General features: G+C 42.9%; 1 long non-coding RNA gene across 2 annotated transcripts in view; it reads right to left on the minus strand.

The window, feature by feature from the left end:
* Nucleotides 1–9,448: 9,448 nt before the first annotated feature.
* The window catches only part of LOC118319219, a 29,580-nt gene continuing 16,668 nt past the window's right edge, over nucleotides 9,449–22,360 (minus strand). Inside the window, exons 2-4 of one of the 2 annotated variants that reach the window (XR_004795923.2) lie at nucleotides 14,537–14,669; nucleotides 14,181–14,254; nucleotides 9,449–11,987 (exon numbers count right to left, since the gene is read on the minus strand). This is a non-coding gene — a long non-coding RNA (uncharacterized LOC118319219). Of the gene's footprint in view, nucleotides 12,023–14,180; nucleotides 14,255–14,536; nucleotides 14,670–22,360 lie in introns of both variants that reach the window. The other variant, XR_004795924.2, reaches the window with a different exon arrangement.

Below are 22,360 nucleotides of genomic sequence, written 5' to 3' on the forward strand. Positions count from 1 at the left end.
CACATACACACAGAAGGACTGAGGGTATTCAGTGACACAAAGACCACCTTCAAGAGCTAAGGGAATGCATATGTCAACTGAGATAAAGACATTAAATACTGACAGTGAAGCACATTGAATTTAGAAGACGCAAACATGCTCTCTCTCCCTCTCACACACACACACACACACACACACAGAGAGAGAGCGATAAACAAGAGGCCATGTTTAATTCATTCCTGTAACTGAGTAGGACTTATCTTGTTTGTGCGGGCGGTGGAGATAACACGCGTGTGTGCACACACACACACGTATGCCCTCTCTAACACATTCATAAAAACCTGCTTAGACAAGAAGTGCAAAGAAATGTGACATCACCTATTTGCGCGCACACTCGCCCTAAGATGTACCAGTCATAGGTGGCCATAGAACAGAGCTGAGGCCCCTCCCTCCTCGGAGAGCTGGGATGAAACAGCTTAGACACAAAGGGAACTGTAAGATAATGATTAAACTGGATTTAACTGGAGAGCAGCTAGGTTTGACTGGCACTGTCAAAATGCCACAGTTTCCAATATGACACACCCGCTCCGTCCTTCTGTGGACCAAAGTGGCTTGAGCCCCGTAATAACATTCATTATGATCATATTGTGAAGAGGATTCTTTCTTTTTTGCTGTTGCCACTGTCAAGTAAATATGTTTCCAGTTCGCTCCCAGCTCCCTTTAACAAGCGGCGCAATCATTCTCTTCAGTGTGTCAGCTTTCATTCTTTCAGAGGCTGAGTTGAGAGAAGAACTCAACCACTTTTCCCCTAGTTTTTTTTATTTTTTTTATCTCAATGTGAGTTATTTACCCAGCAATTATCCACCACTGTTTGGTTCTTAATTGCTTCTCATGAATCAGTTTATTCGCAGTGTTGCACTGCCAAGATTTGCGTTTGTTTTTGTTGCCACTGTGTGGTAACTGTAAGCCTGAAAACTCTAGATCGCTTAAGGAAGCTCTCGGCTGATTTGACACCGGAAAACTGTGATGGTTAGTATGACGCGGGCCGCGATTATGGTTGTTTAAATGTCTCTTGCACTAAAAATATCCGACAGCGAAACCTACATTATAAGCTTGTGAATGCTGAGGCATTTAGCAGAGTCTAACACAAGATGGAAATGTAGGATACCTCCTTTTCGGAACGTGAGCCTGCAAAATCCTGATGTGCAAACAAACTCCTGCACTGATTTGTACCAACTTTGTTTAGAGGCTCACAACTTTATGGAGTGCCCCTCTAACGGTGTAAATTGCTGAATGTGGCTCCTCAAAGGCCTGACATTGGTATTGATAACAACTAAGACTCAATTCTTTTTTTTTTTTATCCCAACCAGTTGTATTTGCCCAGAGTCTAAACAAATTACCTCAGCCGATTGGGCAATAACAAACAGTGAGAACGTCATGTAGCTGCTTACTGCTGGCGAACTTGCTGCTGCGAGAGTCTTCATCACACTTACATTTTCAACCAATACATATAGATAGAATATACAACAGAACAATCTGTATTTGTAACATAAACTGTGTCTTTTGATTTAGTGTTTTCCTGCCGGGGTGTAGTTCGAGCGCAGCCTTTGGGAGAGTGTTTGAGCACCTGTGTGTGTGTGTGTGAGTGTGTGTGTGTGTGTGTGTGTCAGGACAGGTCATGTGCAGTATGCCAACATGGGGAGCAGGGGCAGCAGTACAATGGGAAGCAGCTGGATAGGGAGTTTCTTAAGGGGACGGGGGGGCGTTTTAGGACTTCTGCATTGCAGCGATGCAGGGAACGACTCTGACCTTCCACACTCCAACAAAGGCAATTACCTGCGAAAGATATATCCCTTTACTCATACATATAGTTACAGTATTATTCACCTCGCTAATTCCTGTCACACTTTGCAAAACACAATTCCAAAGCGCTTTACAGTTCTCAGCACTTTGCAAAGAACAACAAAATGAGGCATGAAATATAAAAGTAAGCCAAAATGTATTAATGCATTAAAAAAATGGCTTTAAACAGCAGTTATAGCCATTGCGTTACAGCAATTAAAAAATGACTCAGAGGGTTTGTCATGGCATCAAAATGCACATGGACATGAGAAAATATTTCAGCAAGTACAGATTTCAATGTAGAAAAGACGCTTTAGTGATATAGAAATAATTTTTTGTCTATGTCCCTTTCCTTAACGAGTGTGTCCATCATCAAACAACTACTGCCTGGAACGAAGAGTGTGTGCAGAAGCACCAACCTACGGAGCCCCAGAGAGGACATGGGAAGAAAAAAAAGAGGTGTAGTTCCCGGAAAGACATCGAAAAACTTGATGCTTCCGGGTCAGTTCAGCACGGCACTGAAGCCAAACACAATAGTGGAGTCACCGGACTTGGTTGTGATTTCTTGAAGACGTTTCACTTCTTACCCGAGAACTGAATAGGTCTCTTGGATGAAGGTGAAACGTCTTCATAAAATTACAATGAATTGTAACCGGTTGCTCCTGATTCATCGCCCTCGCGGAATACTAGGACGTGGATGAATGAGAATCTCCACAGACACGACAGCGGAGCGCACACACCTGTGGAAGAGGTGTATAGAGTTCTGTTTCGAGATTGGCATCACATTAGTGGCTTGGCAGTAGACACGGTTTTAACATAAGTGAGGGAAATCCAAACTACTGACGCAAGCAGACAACAGTCGCAAAGTGTATTGACTGGGCAGTTCTGTTTAAAATCCTTAGCAATTAGCATTAGTTACGTTACAGCTTTTGTGTAACATAACTAAATCCCTTTTTTTCTTCTTCTTCCAAGTCACTTCTGGGGCTCCATACCAACCAAGTGTCAGGCTGCTTGAAAACTAAAAAAAAAAGGAAGAGAAAATATACTATAGAGGAAACAATGTCCGACTGTTCAAACCATTCAACAAAATAAGCTTGTCAATCACCAGCGTCTCCTTAGAGAAAATCACTGGCAAAGGTTGACTGCTAATTCCACGACTCCCATGGTGACCGTTACCATTATTCCCGGTGGACATGCTCATGAATCCTAGTTTTCAGAGAGGCTGTGTAATCTGAGCGGTGCGTCGAGATCACAGGAGGCCGAGCTTTTATTGTGAAAAGTCATGCTCGCAAACGTCTAATTGGCTGTCAAAATGTCACCGATGGTCATTAGAGACTATTTGCCGCGCTGAATTCCAGTCAGAGAGCTGAGGTCTCACAGAGGGTATGCGTATTGATAACAAATCGGAGAGATTATATGTCAGTGTGTGTTGCGTGTGTTCATCACCATCACCTCTTCATCACAGCCAGTATTCCCTCAACTCCATCACCTCAAACAGCAGTGAAAATCGAACAGGTCACCTGGGCTTCCCCATTGATTTACAATTTGGACTAAGTGCCAAAGATACAGACTACAGGGCAGGCCGAGAAAAAAAAAATACACTCATCAGCAATTCCACTGTCAGGAGAGAGAATTAGAAATAAGCCATTGCCCTGCGCTGGCACAGAATGGACACTGTGACAGAGAATGAAAAAAAGCAACACTTAATGCTTTGCAGAATCATTAAAGACAGGGAAAACGCAGAATCATTAAAGAGATAATTAGAATATAACAAGTACAATGGGGCAAAAAGACAGAAGATTGAACAACGAATTAAAATGCCCATTTCTGAAATTTAAAAAATACTGATTACTTGCTCTGCATTCCTTTCTTGTAAAAGAGAAAAAACAAAAGTTTGACTATTTAATCGGAGTCCAGGGATCAGCCTATTTTTAAAATCATATTATATTTTGTACTGCTACTTCTCTGATAATATGTTGGAGATGGTATCATGGCATCGGCCTCTGTTCTGTCTGTGCTTTAAGAATGGGGCTTGACCCAGGAAATGGTTAGCCTTTAGCTTAGCATAGAGACAGGAACCAACACAACTGAACCTGACTGATTTAAATGGTGGAGTTACATAATGCCCACTACCTGCGACTACAGTGTGAGTAGTACTACTAAAACTACAAATTATTAATTTTTACATAAACTGCTAACAAAGGTCATGTACTATGATCAAAAGCTCCAGAACAACTACTACAGGTCATTTTCCTGGGATTCCTAACGGATGTGCAGTTGAGAATTAATCCAGTGTTTAGGCCAACATAGACACAAAGGCCTTACAGTGTTCAGAGAAAAATTTGAATCAAATTTTTAAGAGCTCTTTCTGCTGATGCTCATGTAATATCATCTTCATATAATCTTCAGGACCACTATTAAATGTACCTGGTGGTGACATAGTTCTTTCAACAGCAAATTGCTGTTATAGAGCTCAACAGTGACCTCACACTTTTTGAACGGCTCTGGTTCCGAAGGTGAATTTCCCACTCATTTACTCCATTGTCATTTCATAAACTCCTTATATAGAGAGTTTTAAGCCTGGAACGAAGCCAATAAACCATGAGAGGAATCGTTGCCATAAAACGTATTATTCTGAGCAAAAAAAGGCAAAGGTACAAGACTGTAAATACTTATTTTAAGAATGAGGGAACTACTCATACCATAAACCATTGCGAACACCTTTCCAAATACTTCCAACCGACAGTTTTGCTTAAATTTAACCTTCATCATCATCAATAAAGCATTTATACTGTTGCCAATAGTCTTCTAATGTATTGCAGCTTGTGTTTTGTTTGCGTATTTAGTATATAATGATTGTGGAGTTCATTGGAAGCAGTAACTCGTGCTGGGTTCCATTACATCTCGGAGCTCAGAGGTCAGGGTTGGTGGGGTTCCTTTGATACTACCAGTCGGAATTCCGACTCGGGAGGGCGTTCGAGTTGCAACCTCTGACTCTGATGTCTGTAATTCCGAGTTCTGAGGAATAACGCAAAAGACAACCCCGACGTCTGAGCACCAAGTTCCGAGGTACAATGGAGCGCAGCATCACTAGTCTGTATGTAATTCAGGGGTGTGGTAATCGTGTCCATGGTAACAGATTGTGGGTAGCGTATTATTTCTCAAGGACATGGCGAACAAAACATGTTTATTCTATTAAAACAAGGCTGATATCATATGGACTTGTGGCTTCTACCATCACATTCACAATCTCGTATCTTGTGCTAAGTCTATCATGGATGGTTACGACATTGTGGCTAGTAATTAAGATGTAAATGTGGAATATGAATATGGTATTTTTGCTTCCGGATCCTCACTGTTGAGCTCCATTTTCTGTCTGTGCCCAGTTAGTGAGCTATAGAGGTGTTTATTAGCATCGATTCGTAAATGTGTAGACAACTAAGCTGTTTCCCTCCGATTCCCGTCTTTTTAAGCTGAACAAAGCTAACCACATCATGCCCTCAGCTCTGTTCTGAAAGGCCCTGCAGGCCCATAGTGAATGCGATTTTAATATTTCAGCCGGTTAGACCTTCTCTGTACTGTGAGGTTGAAGCAACTCCTCCCTCAGTCTCCTGTTAGCTTTGTTGCACATCTTAGGGCAGGTCAAATCACGCCATTACATTATTCCATGGAGCCTTGTGACCATGCGTAATCCACAAGTGCAGAGGCCTAATCCTTTAGGGACACCTACGGCTGTAGGGTGGTTATGTTGCAATCGCCGTCACAGAGTGTAGGTTCCTCGTGGGGAAAAATCCCGAAGCAAGCAGGAGCAGGTTGTTCATACAGCTAACATGGTGACACGTCACAGAGAACGGGCGGAATGAGTAACGTTCATCGCGGCTGCAGGGCCCACTCCATGGTCCCTCTGTCATTCCTGTTGGCTCACTGGTATGCACCTAAATTAATGTTATCACTAACCTCTAAAGTAAAGTCAAAATGTCTGCTGTGAAAACAGGCCTATTTAGTGTGATACCTGAAGTTGCGCCACACATATCACAATGGATCATTCGCATTCACATCCTGGCCTGTTTGCATTGTGCTTTGCTCCGGGGCACTCGGGCAGTAGCTTAAAGATCGGCGTGCATGTACTGATTTTCTTGTCTGGCATTTGAGCCCTAATTACTTTTCAAAAAACTAATTAGTGGCCTTCTACTCAATGCTCTAAATTTAGATTTTTAATTTTTTTTTTACATGCAGTGACTTCAGCGCACTGTGGGCTCGCAGCCAGCTCCCGTGTCCGTGGATTTGACACCATTGCTCTCCAGTGGCTGCTTTGTGCAACTGCGGCTGGGTGTACCGACAGGTATTTGATCTGAGGAGGGGGCCGCCTGCACCGCTGCGAGCTCGTACACTGCTGCAGAAGGACGGAGCCTGTGGATTGCCTCGGTCCCATCGAGCCGAGGAAAAGGGGGAGAAGTGACGACGCAACGCCGCCTGTCACGCTCTGCATTCTCTCGCAATTCTAATGGAAGATTTGAAAGTTGCTCCCTCAATTTGCTTCATGGCCTTTACTCTCTGCCCTCCCCCCTTGCTCACTCTCCCGCTCCACCTCTTCGCCCCCGTTCTCCCTCACGCTCAGAGAGTCTGGCTGCACACAGACCACGGAAGCAACCGTGGATGCCAGGGCCGCCCGCCTCGCCGTCACACTATCTCTTTTTCTGACAAATGCAGCAAGACAGAAGAGGGAAGCGAGAGCCGGAGATGAATCGAGAGAAGAGGCTTTCTTCACTGAGAGTGATGCAGGACGGCTGAGGGGAAAGAAAGAGAGAGACAAGAGAGGAGGAAGAGGGGGTAAAGGAACGACAAGAGCTAGACAGTGGGAGGGAGGCAAAAGACGACACTGGTAAGGAACCAGAACAAAAGTGCCAGTGAGGCAATTGAATGAAATGAATAAACTGTAAAGACGAGAGTAAAGAAAGTAGGAGGAAGTAGAGGGAAGAAAAGAGAGTAGGATGTGATGGAGACTCCCATTACTTGCAGGGTAAAAAAATCGTTATGGATCTGAATGAACCTGAAAACCAAGCCGGATCACAAATCTGAACAGACCTTATTAAATTAGACCTTCAGTAATTGGACGGAGAGAAATCAAGAGATGGCGGCTGAGTATCCCTCGTTCACAACTATCACTTCGAAAAACTACAGTAGACAAGAGGAGCGTTTTGTAAAATATGCCCCAATAACAATTCATCTGAAATAGCAAATTTTGGGAAATAATAGAATGTTTTAGTTTCACTTCCAAAGTCGATAAAACACCCTGTTACTAACTAGGAGATGCAGAGTAGATCGTAATTTCACCAAATACAAATTTAATACCTCTGAATCAAATAATGATCATTAGTCATTTAATAACAACTAATACAAGTGAAACTGAAATAAAAGTGATCAGTTGGAATGTCGAGTCCATGCTGGGATCCTCTTACGTATTAGACATATTGACACATAGCTCCAAGACCTATTCACTCATTTGCATATCTGACTTTGCGATAATTAACTACCCACTCACATTAATGTATATTTTTGCATAGTCTACACTGCATCAGAGCTGTGAACACAGCTACTTTAACGGCAGCAATGGAGAAAGTAGTGCATGTCACCGTGATTTGCCTGGTGTTTTAACATGAGAGTATTATTTTGTGTCATAGCATGGACAGTCAATTGACTTTAAAACCACAAAAATGATATCATGAGCTGTCAGCCATGGAGGGGCTGTGTTCTCTGAAGTCTCCAATTTCCAAATGGAATGTTACTGAATGTGAAAAGGACGTCAGGTGGTGTGTTTTCCTGCCTGTCACCCGTCCCCCGCAGCTCCGAACAGTGGGGGGCCTCTGACTCAGCGAGAGAGAGACCACATGTATTTATCTGCGTAATTACCACTGTCTGTCTCGCTCTCTGGTGTTTCCTTTCATCGCCATCCGTCGCGCCACCCCCCCCCCAACTCGCTCTCCTCTCTCGTTCCTGTCTGCGGTCGCAATTCCCTCCTCCGTCCCCGCGCTCTTTGTTTTCTCCCTGCCACCCCATTTCTTCACTTTTCCCTCTGCACTTCACACTCTCATCCTCATTACTCCCAGTGACTATTTTTGCAAGCCGCAATCAGACAGCGGGATCTGCCCCCTGCGACTCTGGCTGGCTGGTAAACCGTCCACCCCCGTCTGTCCGTCCACCCCTGCGTCCTTCTGTGTGCCTTTAGAAATCCCATCATCATCCACAGCTCGCAAAAACCTCTGCGCCTCTGTCTCCCTCTCGGCTTCCCTGTTATCTTCCACGCTTTCTGCCAGCTGGCAGTCTGTGGTATGAGATAGGTATAAAAATCTGATTCACCCTGCTGAAACAAGTATTAACTAGTTCCCGGGAGAAGAGGCTTGACTCTAATCCACTGGCTGATAGGATGCCGATAGGGGTGTTTCTGGCTGGAGGCAGCGAATAAAAGAAAAAAACACACTTACCAAGAAAGTTGTTGCCTTCAGCACCTTATATCAAATTAAAACTATTGAGGTTTCTCCTTTAATCTATCAGATCAAATGAGAATTTATTGCCGTGGCTTCATTCCATTTGTACATTAACTGATGACCTGACCTTTTAAGTCTTTTATCAAGCCAAGATGCCAACCGTGCAATGGTTCTTACATTTGAATGTGTCTGCTATTCCGCCCTCTTTGAGATCGTATATTGTTTGTATATTATGTACATACCTCTAAATTCTTAATTCCTTTTTTTGTTGTTTTATTTTATTCTATTTATTGCCAATTCTTTTGTCTACCCCTGAATTTTCCCTTTGTGGGATCAATATAGATTATCTTATTTTCTTGTGAGGTAAATATCTTTGGGTTCTTGGAACTTTTGACAGGCCGCTTGCTGCTAATTTCAGATATTTTATCGATAAACCAGTTCCTCAATTTATCGAAAATTAAAATAACAGTGGGAATGATCATTTGGAACCATTGCTTTTTACTTATTTCAATTTCTTGCAGTGACACGAGCTAAAACAACAGCTGTATTTTCAGTGGTTGGCTCATCCACTGGGTTTTTTAATAGTTTATATGCGGTAACTTTGGAAGCAGGAGAACTGAAAAATGAAACTTAGAATACAAAAAACTGAACATTAAAACCTTCATGTAATTAAGGCTTTAAGAAGCTCCCCTTTTGTAGGTCTTTGCTTTTCTTTATCCAGAACTAACCGGTAATTCGCCAGGCTCATGCAACACAATCACTATGGTCTGTCTCACTTCACACATCCCACTGGGTATTGAGCATCTACTTGTAACACATAACATGCAGAGAGAATTTTTAAAAACACTTTTACCCTTGAATAATCCAACCTGAGCCAAAAAGCTTTAAACAAACCCCCGAAAACCCCAACCCTAACACACAGCCGCTTGTTGGGACTCGTCGGGTTCAGGTCAGGTATATGAAGATACATGATTTTAACTGGGCAGTAATCAACAACTGTAGAACTCCATCAGTTCAACTTGCTGCACAAATCTAATTGAACAGTTGCAGAGTTTTAAAAACATCCTGACAACATCAAGTGCAATGATTACTATTTTAGGTATGAATTATTTATTCTTATTGTTAATTTATTATGCTGGGAGCTGAGTCTCGAAAATGTCACTCTTTGCATGTACATGTTTGGAATGATAATAGAGAAACTTGAACCTTACACAGAAAAACCCTACACCTTTATTAGCTGAGAAGAAACGATTAATAAGATAATTACAAAGCAGAACAGAATTAAAGAGGCTGGGGTATTGCATATGCCATAGATATAAAACATTGCAGTGATGTAATTAAATCTAGACACATGCGACTACGTTGTTTTATGATTGTGAGGTAGACCAGCACACCACAATATAGTGCAAGATTAGTCCTTTTATCCGTTATAGTAGTGAGTTCATCCTGTTCTCATAGTTATATTTGACAGCAGTTGTTGATGGAGGACCGGAATGTGTGAGACCAGAGTAGTTCTGCTGCCAGGGGCAAATGAAAGCAGTGAGAGTTCGGGGTCTTGTCTCGGGTCCCGAGTGGTCGCGGCATTATTTTAAATGACAAACAGCCTGAGCTGCACATACGCTGCTCTGCCAATTCACAGCTATTCTGCAAACTTGTAATTCTCTGAACGCTCCCTCAGAGGAGCTGCACAACTGTAACAACGTCTCGAACCTCTCAAACGTACCGCAGATCTTGCACAGATCACAATCACCTTTTTCATTTGCTACTGTTACCTCTTAACGCCTAGGAAGAAAACACTTGGGTGCAATTTTTGCAATGTGAAAAGCACAGTTTTCACTCGCAACTGAGCATGAGTATAGTATTGTGTGCAAGATACATGATCTCAGAGCGGGGAATGTCACACCCACAAAAACGTTGAGTAGCATCGGCTGATAGTCAACATAGCTTCCAGACACATAGTCACCACAAGTGGACAGTAAATTAAGGATTTCAAAGAGGTAATATCATATCCTTTATGGGACAGAGCGCTGTTCTGGTCAGATTTAAGTCGATTTATTGTTTCCAATTCCAAATGATATTAATTCTTTTGCTTTTAAAGGTCAAGCACTTGACCTCGCTTGCCCTGATGACATGCCACTGACGTTCAGAATGTATTTTTAGCTGGTAAAGGAGTTTTACAGCTGACGTGACCACTGCCAGAGAGCTTAACAAAAATAATGTTCTCTAAACTTGTGAGGAGAAGAGGAAATCTCTGTATTCCCCACAGGTGATGAGTTGATTGTAGGGTTTTCCAAATAGCTGGTCATCAGCAACTTCGCATATTAGCTGGCCGTCTTTTACGCAGATCAGGTTGTTGGGAGACTGTTAAGGGTTGATTGAGAACAACTGAGTTAATCTTTCATAGAAGGGCGGCTTCTAATTTGCCCCATATATGACATGTTGAGATGGAAAAAACACAGTACCACTCAATATGTTTTCATAGTCATGTGAAAAACATTCAAACATTGTCTCCAAATCTTTGTCCAATTAAAAGATTGAATGTGCAAGAGGCACGGGATGTCTTTAGTGCGACTGTTAGTGTTGTCTTCCTGTGATTTGAACAGATTTTACCGTGACGATCCTGGTAGGCCGACTGGGTTACCGCAGCAGACGAAAGGAAAATATGGCAAATGTTGAAGCATCGGACATATAACGCATGCGACAATTTCAGCACGACAGTGTACAATGTACTGAATAAAATAGAGCCAGGTGAGAGGAAATGTGGGGAAATAGCAGAATCAATGTGCAAAGTGAAAAATAAAGCAAAAAACACATGTTTTTTCCACTGGCAGAACTATTAGGTTAAATACAACAAGTGCGCTGTGTTTTCAGCAGCAGGTACCACGGTTCAACTCCCAGGGTACCAGCATATTTACTGTGTGACAGACCCCTACTCTCTCTTCATTTCTGGTCTCTCCTTTAATGAATTACTATCAAAATAAATCTTGGAAAAAAAGATAATGATTTGTAAGTGGAGTGGGTGGTGGTGATTGTCACTTGCCAAGAGCTTCAGCTGTCTTTTTGCATTTACAATATGGTTGTGCTGTTTAATACGCCCTTTAATACACGAGCGCCATTTCTTCAGGGCAGACGGGACACACAGTGACTCACTATCATAAAGACGGGCTGGGGTTAACTTCAGTTTTTCAACATTGTTGCACTGGTAAAAAAAAATTTAAAAAGTACATCAAAATCCAAATCGTGTTTTATAAGAAATGATATACGATCATACAACAACATGTAAAATGTTTAACAAGGAAATATAGGAATATGACATGGACAGAGAAAGGGCAACTTCAAACATTCACATTCTAGAGACGCATTTGTGCTGCTGCATTTCAGTTCAATTTTTTGGGGGGGCAGGCTTGAGCCTTTATTGACAGGACAGCATGTTAGTGTGAAGGGGGGGAGGACATGCAGTAAGAGGCCGGGGTCCGACCTGGCGGCCACTGCAGGACTCTTGCCTCCGTGCACGGGGCGCCGGCGCAGCCGAGCGGGCTCACCGACGCCCTTATTACATTTCATGTCAAACAAATCAACACATGATGATTGTGGTGTTGATGATGGTCTGGGTCCAGTCCAGGTCATTTTTATTCCAGGCAGCTTGGTTATCATCAGGGTCTGTCAGGTTGGAGTGGATTTCTGAAAAATCGAGCATCCGCAGTTCAATATCTCTGCTGGGGAAACGAAAAGCATAAACAATCAAAGAGGATGAATATATATGGAGGACGAATGCTTTGACTGACAAGTAATGTCTGGAAAGCGGCGTGGAGAATACGGCTGCTGCGCACCAAAGATGAAAACATGTCAAAACAAGCCTATCTCTTTATGAGAACATGGCCGAACATGTTCGTACACATTTACCAGGTAATGACTGAGGTCTGCGCGGAGGTGGAAATGCTTTTCGTTTCAGATCCGACAATCATCGGCAGATACAGAAGGCATTGCACTGCACGTTTTCTCATTCTCATATACTGTACTGTCTGTTTTAAAATGTATGCTTTTCTTATCTCAAGCTGTTATCATCATTATCTCCCAGTGTTCAATTGATTTGGTTCGTGGATGAATTTCCTTTTAACCTGGACTTCATGTTGCTTGTTTTGCTTTCAATTTTAATGTGATTAAATAAGTTCCGGGAAATACACATGGGTGGTCGCCACCGGAACTGAAGTCACAATTGTTTAGCGTACATTAAGATAAATGTACTTCTATATATATATTCACCCATGCTGTACATTTTTATGTTTAGTACACACTGAAAAGTTGTGCAACACGACAGTACCTAAGCACATCAGAGAGGCAAAGCATGACACGCCTAACTGAATCATTGAGCCATTGACTAGAGCCGAGAATGGTAAACACTAAATATTGAATGAAGGACTAGCATCAGCAGCTCTTCCCTAAAAATACGATTCGCGCCTCTTCAGTTATACATACACAAGTTGTGTGGTTAAAGCGGCACATTAGCAGCAGCAGCAGCCTCAGCGCTCTGCCTCAGGAAGTGGGGCGTCGGCAGAGCAGTGCCTGTACCACGCTGTGATCGGTGGCGAGGTTGACGAGGATCCTCGGCGGCAGGTTGACCTTTCTCTCCGGTCCCTGCAGGAAGTAGAAGCGCCGATGTGCCGTCCTCGACCAGGACGGAGATGTCAAGTGACGAGAAGTGGAAACGTTCAAAAAAAAGGCTCAGCAGACTGGCCAGTCCCGTGACGGCTGATCTCTGACATGTTGGAGCGCGGACGACCTCGTGATGATTGATGAGATTCTATTTTATTTTTTTTCGCCCGTTCGCTGACTATATAGCACAACTCCCTTCAAATTGTCTTTTTGCGATATTACACTACATTCACTTTTCGCTGATGCTTTTGTCCACAGCGACTTACAATGACCGACAGTGTTTGTTCTGAAGATAAACCGAAATGATTATCTTTTTGCGCATATCTGACGTGTAGCACAGTGATTGCTTGATTCAACTCGTATAAGAATGGCGAAGAGTAGCGTGATTTAGCCTTTGAAAAACTTTGAAGCTGATGTTGAATTTATCTTTTGGATTTTGGTCAGACACGTGAGTAGACTTAAACTACACCTTAGCTAAGTTGTTTACTCATTGTAGTGGCTGCATTCTGCATTTCCACTTCATTCCTTTGTTTTTGTTTTGCAGCGTAAATGTATAAATCCAGGTATCTGTGATAAGGCTTTGAGGGTTACACGCCACATTGAAAACATGTATCTCATATTACCAGATCTAACCTTCCCCTTGCAAATAATATATATATATTGTTTATGTTACTGCTATTTGCTCAACAGACCCAACGCATAGATTTTACTCATTGGTCTCAACATTAAAAATATGTTTCTCCAAATCCCAAAATTCAAGATATTAAGTTTGCATGACACATCTCTTCCAAGACCAAAGAAAGCAGATGTGTAGTCAGGGGGATTTTCTGCTGAGGGCTTCTTGGCAGTTACCTCTCATCCTCGCCCCCCTGTTTTCACCCCCTTGTTTCCCTTCCTCTGTTCTTCATGGTCAAACCGCAGGAGACAAGCTAAGGTTGAGAAACTTCTGGTTAAGGGTCTCTGTCGGCAGTTTCTCCCATCCCCTCCCTCTCTCCTGTCTCTCTCTCTCTCTCTTCTCAGCCGTCCTGCAGAGTACGGAGTCAGCTTTGACTAATTGGATTTTGGGAGAAAGCAGCGAGAGGCTCACAGAGGTGTGAAGGAGAGGGAGATGGACGGAGAGACAAGGAGACAGGCGGAGGGGGTGCATGCATGCATGCATGGATGGATGGATGGATGGATGGATGGATGGATGGATGGATAAATAATAAAAGGATGACTCACGAGTCCTTGTTTTTCTCGGGTAAGCGAGGATGAGCAGATGAGTGTAAGGCGTCAACAGTTAAGGACGTAACCCACTGTAAAACCACAAATCATTTTCACATGTCACAGTTGTTTTTGAATGGAATTAACAACTAAAATACAGTGCATCCTTTACGGATTCCGAAGACGTCTGCATTCGTGTTTTGATAGACACAACTGGAGGGAAGCTGTAATCCCAATCAGAAAAACAGCAGAAGTTTCACAATAGACATTACAGTCCTTAACCAACAACAGGACTTTGTTGTTTCACTTCAGCTTTAACAATCAAACGCAGTATTTCCCACACTAGTAGCTGCCCAGGAGAGGTTTGACCTTACCTGGTGTTAGCTGAGGACCTTGATCATTCACGTTCCCCGTCCCGGTTTTCCAAGCAGGTCTGGGATCCGAACCGCCGATTTTCCAACATCACGTTTCCGTCTCTTGCCACACCAACAGGGTGTTGAGAGGATACTGTACAGATGATGGTTTTAATACAGTTCACCTTCTAGCACTGCAAAACATTGAGTATGCGAAACACAGTATGAAAAATGGAAAAAGGGACTGTTGGGTTGACCTCAGTCCCTTTTTTTAAGACAGGAGGAAACATTTACACTTCCAACGGGAAAACTGGGTCGCAAAAGTTGTCATTGTTATGGTTGTTGTTATAAAATGTATCCGAGACTTTATGGAGTTGATTTTTGGAGCTCTGATATGGTCATGGGCAACAAACTCCTCCTCGCCAAGGTGATTTTACCGTTGCAAAGGACGACTCCCCATGCGGGGCCAGAAGATCAGAGGCCCCTCCGCCGTGACAGTTTTCTGTTGCTTTTATAGGCTTTACTGTGAGTCAAAAGAAAGTAGATAAAAACTGAGCTGGTCCCAGGGAGCAGACGGAATTGGCGCAGCTTGCTCATTCACTTTTATATCATTATTTATTCCCTTCTTCGATGGGCCCAGATGAAAGGACACTCCCCTTGGAACTCCTCTTTGGCCTGACCTAAACTTTAATGCTCTATTGTTTTATGTTTTCCACACGAATAGCGGCCCTCTAATAATTAATGACGCCCACATTCCTTTGGGGCCGATCTCATTCGCAGGAGATGGACATCAAACATATTCCTGATTAGCTTTGATTCATACACCATGAATTTCTTAAACACGTGTATAAGCCAGCAGTTGCATACACTGCTATATTCTGATACTCATCTAGTATATAAGAAAATGAAAGACTGAACCTGATCATTTGTATACGAGTACTGACTAATTGCTTCGTTAAGAATAGGATTTTCTTTGGTTGATGTGGCGACACAGCTACCAGGATTTTTAAGGAGATAAGCGATACTCAGTTTTTTTTCTGTTTGATCCGCATCATCCTTTTTTTTTTAACTCATCTCGTATATAGATCTGGCCACAAAATAGAAACGTGCACCACCTTTCCCTCTGTACAAAGTGCAGTGGACTCTACTTTGGCTCATTAAACTGACTTTGCTCCTGAAGGCAGGTTGTGCAGCAACTAAAAAAAGTTGCAGGGGGGAACTGGGCAGCGTTTGGTCAGTGGCGTACTTTGGATGTGGATAGATGCCTGGGCACTCGCAAATAATTGGGCAGATTGTGATTTCAATGTGTCTTGTGTCCTCAGTTAAACGTCTCCTAAAAAACTCGCCGGCTAATGTCGCAGATGTATTTCAGGCACTGATTTGGCCCAGGGAAAAAAAGGGGCAAGTGCCAAGACCACATTATAAGTTCCTCCATAGCTGACGTCTCTCAGTAACTTTAATTGGAGCTGCAACGAATGTGCATCTGTGTGTATGTGCTTGTGTACGCGTGTCTACAGAGATTATTATAATTGGACATTAAGTTAAAAAAAAAGCAACCACGCAGATGTTTCCCGCAGCCTAATGACCCCCCTGCTACCCATTTACAACAATCACAGAAGCACTCGTGCACACACACACACACACACAAGCATCATTTTGTAAATTAAAAGTCTCATTATTTGTCTCCCTGTCTTAACTTCTGTGTGACTTCAGCACGTCACAGACGCAAATGCATGCATATGAAAAACACGTCCGTCTGCCCACACGCTCACAGGCGTTATGTTTGCGCATAAGTCCGCACACTCCATTTCACTCAGTTCACACAGCTCGGGCAGCGATTGCTTGAGTGCGCAGTGTAATGAACTCCGTGCGTAACACGCTTAATGATGTTAAAGGAAATCAGCTGAGAGCATCCTTGCTGTGCAACCGCACGCGACGATAAATATGATTGCTCGCACGCAGCTGTTCCCCTTCATCTCTTATTTGTGTCTGCTGTTGTTCATGAGACAGATGCGGCACTTTTTTTTTTTTCCAAACTTCCGATTTTTTTCCCGCCAGAGTTCAGACAAATGTGTTTCCTCACTGCATTTATTTACAGTCTTGCTTTAGTATAGCAGCGCTAAATTGGACTGTGAGCAATGCAGAAAACTTCTGCGCATGAAGTCTTTTCGGATGGTAAAACTGCAGTCTGGCAGAAATTAGGAAGCATTAAGTGAAAATAAACAGAGGGAGCAAGCGTAGTCCTGAAGTATATGGAATTTGTTGTGTGTGTGTGTGTGTGTGTGTGTGTGTGTGTGTTTCTTGCCTTTTTTGTTTCAGCACAACAAATAATACAGTGGAACCATATCACACTGGTTATTAAAAACAAGGAAGCTCAGGAAGAATTACAGTGATTACAGGGTAACTCTGGTGGAGAGGCGTGAGTGCTTTTTGTTGTGAGTGCAATTTGCTACCTGCATTCATTCAGCCGGAATAAATCTGGTTCTGCTCGCGCTGCTTTGCCCGGTGGAGGAATGGCAATGTGCTCAGTTCTCCTTTAGACGGACAAAGCACACCTACTGCACATACAGAGTTTCAGCGAGGGTAGATGTGGCTTTATCTTAGTGTGAAGCTGCGTAAAGCGAGCCCTGGTCGCCCACCGCTCCATGATAAGAGCACACAGTTTGAACACACTTTATTTTGCTTTTTTGGGGGAAGAATTGGGGTCGTTATGCGGCTAGAAATAATATAATCAAAGAAGAAAAATTGAGATGACGACAATAATTGGTTTCTAAGGAGCGAAAATTACTCCGGCCACAGCTCTAAATTGTATTCAAGCACAAACAGAGCAGCATGGGTTGCAAAATGATTAGCTCTGATGTAAAGTAAATATGTATTGTGGCTTAATCAGGAAAGACAAACTGTCAAGGACTTTTAATAATAAATGTGAGAGAAGACTACTTGCAGGTGAATGAATAAACTCGCTTCTGCCTGTAGATCAGATCAGAATGTGTGAAGGAGTGCCTTGCATTACCCAAGGCTAACAGCAGCATATTAACATGCTTATAATAATAATAATGCAATCATTTTAGCTTATTTAGCAGGTATGGAATCGTAGTTTAGTTTGTCAGTATGCCAACAATTGCCAAGCCAGATTCATCCTCGGGGGGCCATGAATGTTGGCGGTGGTACGATCTGCGACTCCTCAAGTCTGCATGCTTTAGTGTCCTCTGGCAATATGCTGAAGCCTACATTGCCTGTGACGGCTGTGTGCCAGCAGTGTGGGAAGTACGAATGTGTGTGTGAATGGGTGAATGTGACTTGTACTCTAAAGCCCTTTGAGTGGTCAGCAAGACGATTTACAATTCCATTTATTCAAATCTTCAGGACAATCCACCCATTAGTTGTTGAGATATCAGAGACATCTGAGGCCGTTCCAAAGTGATAGACGGACTGACCAACCGACAAAGCCTTCAGACCATCGCCATCCCCGGAGCCATGCCATTAGCATGGCTTAAAACCTTGCGTGGCTCTTTGAGCTGTGAGTTGCCCTAAATAGTCGTCTGAGAGTGGATCTCAGCTGGATGAACACTTTTGAGGACAATCCTCCCGGTGGCTGCCGACACCTCCTCTGTGACCTTGCTTTTATCCACTTGGCAGTGGAACTGAATGGTTTAATGAGCATGGAGACAAGAAAGAATGATGATCATGTGCAAAACCAGTTTCCAACCCATTTGTGGACTCACGGGAGTCGTGGAGTAGTGCTTTCCACCATCATCATTAAGACTAATAGGGACATTATAGAGCTCTAAACACACGTAGAATTGGAGCAGTTTGAAAAGGTGCCATAGGGGGTTTGGGAAGGTGAATACCTAATTATGAAATGACTACATGACGTTTACTTAAGTCAGATATTGTTTTAGAAAACCTATCTTATCAATCGCACACAGTTTCCCTTTAGCCTTGCTTCATCGTTCATCGTAATTTGTTTCTGCTCCTCTTTCCACCTTTCCTTATACAGTATTTGCTCTGCTATAACCTCTGCCAATCCTTTATAATGAGCATTGAGTTTCCATGGTAACCAAAGGCCCCAGGTCCGATTGATCGTCAAGGGTCTGCAGACATCAGCTCCACTCTGTTTATTTTGCACAGTCCATCTTTTCAAGTCGCGTCTAGGCAAGTCTATATATAGAGTGCCTTTAACAGAGTCTGCTCACTGGATAACAAAAGGCGCACTGCATATCACAGGAAGGATAATTAGGAAAACATATAAAACATATACACAGCAGCTAATATCAATACACTTGCCCCTACCTGAGGTGTCCTTGAGAAAAGAAGGAATCCCTGAATGCCGTCACAGAAGTCTGTGAGCTGTGACCACCCTTTCAACCAACATGTCTGAAGAAAGATCAGTAGAGAATAGTACTTTCTATTGTCCAATTAATAAAGAGTAGAGCCACATGGGAAGAAAGAAAGAAAGACAGTAAAAGAAGTGAATTCAGGTGTTTGTATGGAGCTCTTGACAAGGGAGTATAGGGGGATGTTTTGCCACAGTCGTGGAAGAAAAATGATAAAAAAAGGAGGAAAATATTTCCCTTCAGGATCGTGGCCTCAGCTCCACCAATTTTAACATTTTTTTATTTTCCGCCATGCTAGCAATGTGGCTCTAGAGATGGCAATGTCCGCCATTCTACAACTTTTGTCCTCACAAACATACTTCAACAACTATTGGATGGATTTAGTTTTGTCATGGTTCTTGTAGTGGGTGTATACAGAAGGTTGTACTGAAAATGAAAGCCCTGGACTCTTGGTGTGCTTGGGCTCAATCATAGATTACACATGTACACTACATACAATACACAGCATGCTCTCATGCGTGGTAAAGAGACATATAATAACTTTATGGATTTGTTGGTGGTCCGCTGACTCAACTCCGCCTTATGGTCCCAGTGTACCCAATGGCCAGTGCATCACTATGAGGATTCACTCCCAGCCTCACACAAACAGAACAGAGCCATACATACAGTCGCGGAGCAAAACCATATACGCACCACCACGCTCACTAATCCACACATGAATCCTAATGGGACATCTCGGCCTATGGCAGAATTTGAAGAATGGGAGTGAATGTGAGATGCCTTTTCCCTGCAAAACGTATTTTTATTGCACCCAGTGCTTGTGCAACAACATCACTGAAGTGAAGGCTCTTTACCTGTGGCTGAGTTGTCTTTAAATAAAATGTGTGTCTTTGCCTGTTGGTTTGTAAGGCTGCTGCTGTGCAACTACTTGAAAAATGACCATGAAGCTTTTACTCTGATTTTTTTTTTTAAGGATTCAAATGCAAAACCAGAAATGAATTAATAAATAAATGTGCATGAGAAAACAAAGTTCTTTGGTGAAGGATATAACGGGATGTCACCAAATTAAAAATAAATGAGCTGAGTTTCCTTGCACCTCCTGGGGGAAGGGAAATGTTAATCACGCACAGTTCCTGCATGTGCTGTAGTCCTGAGAAGAGGTGTGCACACAATACAGTGGGGATGCTTTAAGTGAGTTTGGATTGCTGTCCTGCGTTCATCAGGTATCCTGGAATTTGTTTACCTCCCTCATCAAATGAGGCCCAATCTGTCCATCTTTGGCTCAGCAAGAAATATCTGCCTTTACAACTATACAGTATATATGCAGCCATGCCTGCAGCTCATAGAGTTTTGGTAGTTTTTTTGCCTAAACAATGAGCTTCCCCATGTCTGCCGTGACATCTACAAGCCCACAGAAGACGACATGCATGCTATCAACCGCGAAGGGACGAATCTGGGCACAGACGCTGGGATGTGCCACTTCAGGGTACAAGTCTGAATAAAACAATGCTTTCCTGGAGTGTGGATCGCCGTCAGTGGCGCCGCTCTGCCAGTGTGTGGGTTTACATAGAAAATAATACGGTGCTGGCTGGTTTGACGTGCATCAGAAAACACACTGTCAATAAAGGTGTGTTTGGGTACACAATGTGATTTGTTGAGCTTTAACGATGGCGTTTTCTTTGTGGGTTGCCATATTAAAATGCAGTACACCTGGCTGCAGACTGAATTTGTATCTCAGTGAAGAAAAGCTATCCTCCCCGGCTGGTTGATGGACTTGTAGCTCAGGTACACACCACCTGTGCTCCGATTGTCAAATGGCTTGTTTTACGCATCCATATGGATTTTCGGTACCCCGGAGCAATTTTTGCCTTTTGCTTATTAACCGACATGTCAGTTGGTTTGGCTCCATCACTGAAGTGGTCATTAATTCTCTTTTAAATTTATAGCCAAGTCACAGGATTGGAATAGAAAAATAATTTTATTGTTTTTGGAAGCCTAGAGTGAGGGGTAGAAAAAAAAGATTGATGATGAAGGTTGAGTTAATTTTGTGTTCAGTGCACGAACGCAAAGTCTCACCAACATGGTTCTTAAATTCCTGGGACACTGACAATGTCCACAATGGGGGGGGGGGCACATTTCCTGTTTCATAAGAGGGTTTAGTAAGTGAATTGTGTGAACAATTGTGTCAAATTATTCATTTGAGATCTTCCTTTTTCCACATAATGTGAATTAATAGGAGCAATCTCCTCCTGCCATTTGTGTCCACCCTCTCCTGAAACATTGTCTGCAGGGAGAGACATTGATTGACCAGTAATACATCTGTATCCCCCTGGTGAGAATTGACTTTGGTCCTTCATGTGCTCGCCAAAGATCTGTGGGGACTATTAATCGAGTTTCTCAGAGCTCTCGGTCGAGATGGAGCTGATGCTGCTGGCGTTGACATCAGAGGAGTGTCTGATGGAGCTGTGCACTCATCCACTCCAGCTGCTTGTGGTAAAGTGAGACTTGGGAGCCACCCTACTCAGACAATCCAATCATTTACTTCTGTGAACATCGATGCTTCTGTCAGGCCCAAGATGATCCAGCTGGACGCATCCAAAGGCTCCAGGCGTTGAGGACACATTGGCTGGTCAGTGTCCCTTGTGTCTGTTGGCATGCTGTACATGGCAAGCGGCGTTCGCAGCAGTAAGCTTGTCTGACATGGGGAGAAACCAAATCCAAAACAGGCTCAGTTCATGGTTTTGTGATGGTATTTCACATGTGTATGTGTCAGCAGGCAGAAAAACCACTAAGGGTTACTCTTCTGCCCGAATAGTAACATCAGCAGCCTCGCTCAGTTTCCTGAGAAATGAAAGAGACAGTTGCGAGGGGTGAAATGTGCAATGTCATGCCCAGTCATTATTTCTGCTGTGACACTAGTGAGACCAATCGCGGGTCAGTCACACCTTTACCTTCAACCCTGATGTTTTGTTAGACCTTCCACTGCTGGCATCACCCCAAACTGTTATACATGTGCCAGCCCAGACTATATAGAAATGTCTGTCTTATTTGATTATTCTGCACATTGCAAGTTTTATCAGTGCCAGGACAGGAAGTGGTGTGCCCTTTATCTAACACAGAGGGAGTGGAGATCAAGATTGTGGATGGCAGCACATGACATCCACCTTAATGACCTTAATGATATTAATAATGTTTCCCTCCCATCACAGACTTAATTTTTTTACTTTAGTAATCTTCCCTTAACCTTAAGCATGCCCTAGATTTCATGTGCAAATACTGTACAAATATTCAATTTTAATTGAATACACTAGCAAATTAGCACTGAAATTCAAAAAGCTGAGAGAATTACAAGAGACAGAATAAAAAAGATGACACAATCAAAGCAGCAGAACTCCAAAATCAAAATAGAATGGGCACTACATTTCCCACGATGCAACAAAATACAATGTTTAGTTAGAGCCTCCGCACCTTTCAAACTTTACAGTTTGTAACGCCGGCTTTCTGATAT

This window comes from Scophthalmus maximus, chromosome 9, assembly GCF_022379125.1.
Source record: "Scophthalmus maximus strain ysfricsl-2021 chromosome 9, ASM2237912v1, whole genome shotgun sequence".
Classification (NCBI taxonomy): Eukaryota; Metazoa; Chordata; class Actinopteri; order Pleuronectiformes; family Scophthalmidae; genus Scophthalmus; species Scophthalmus maximus.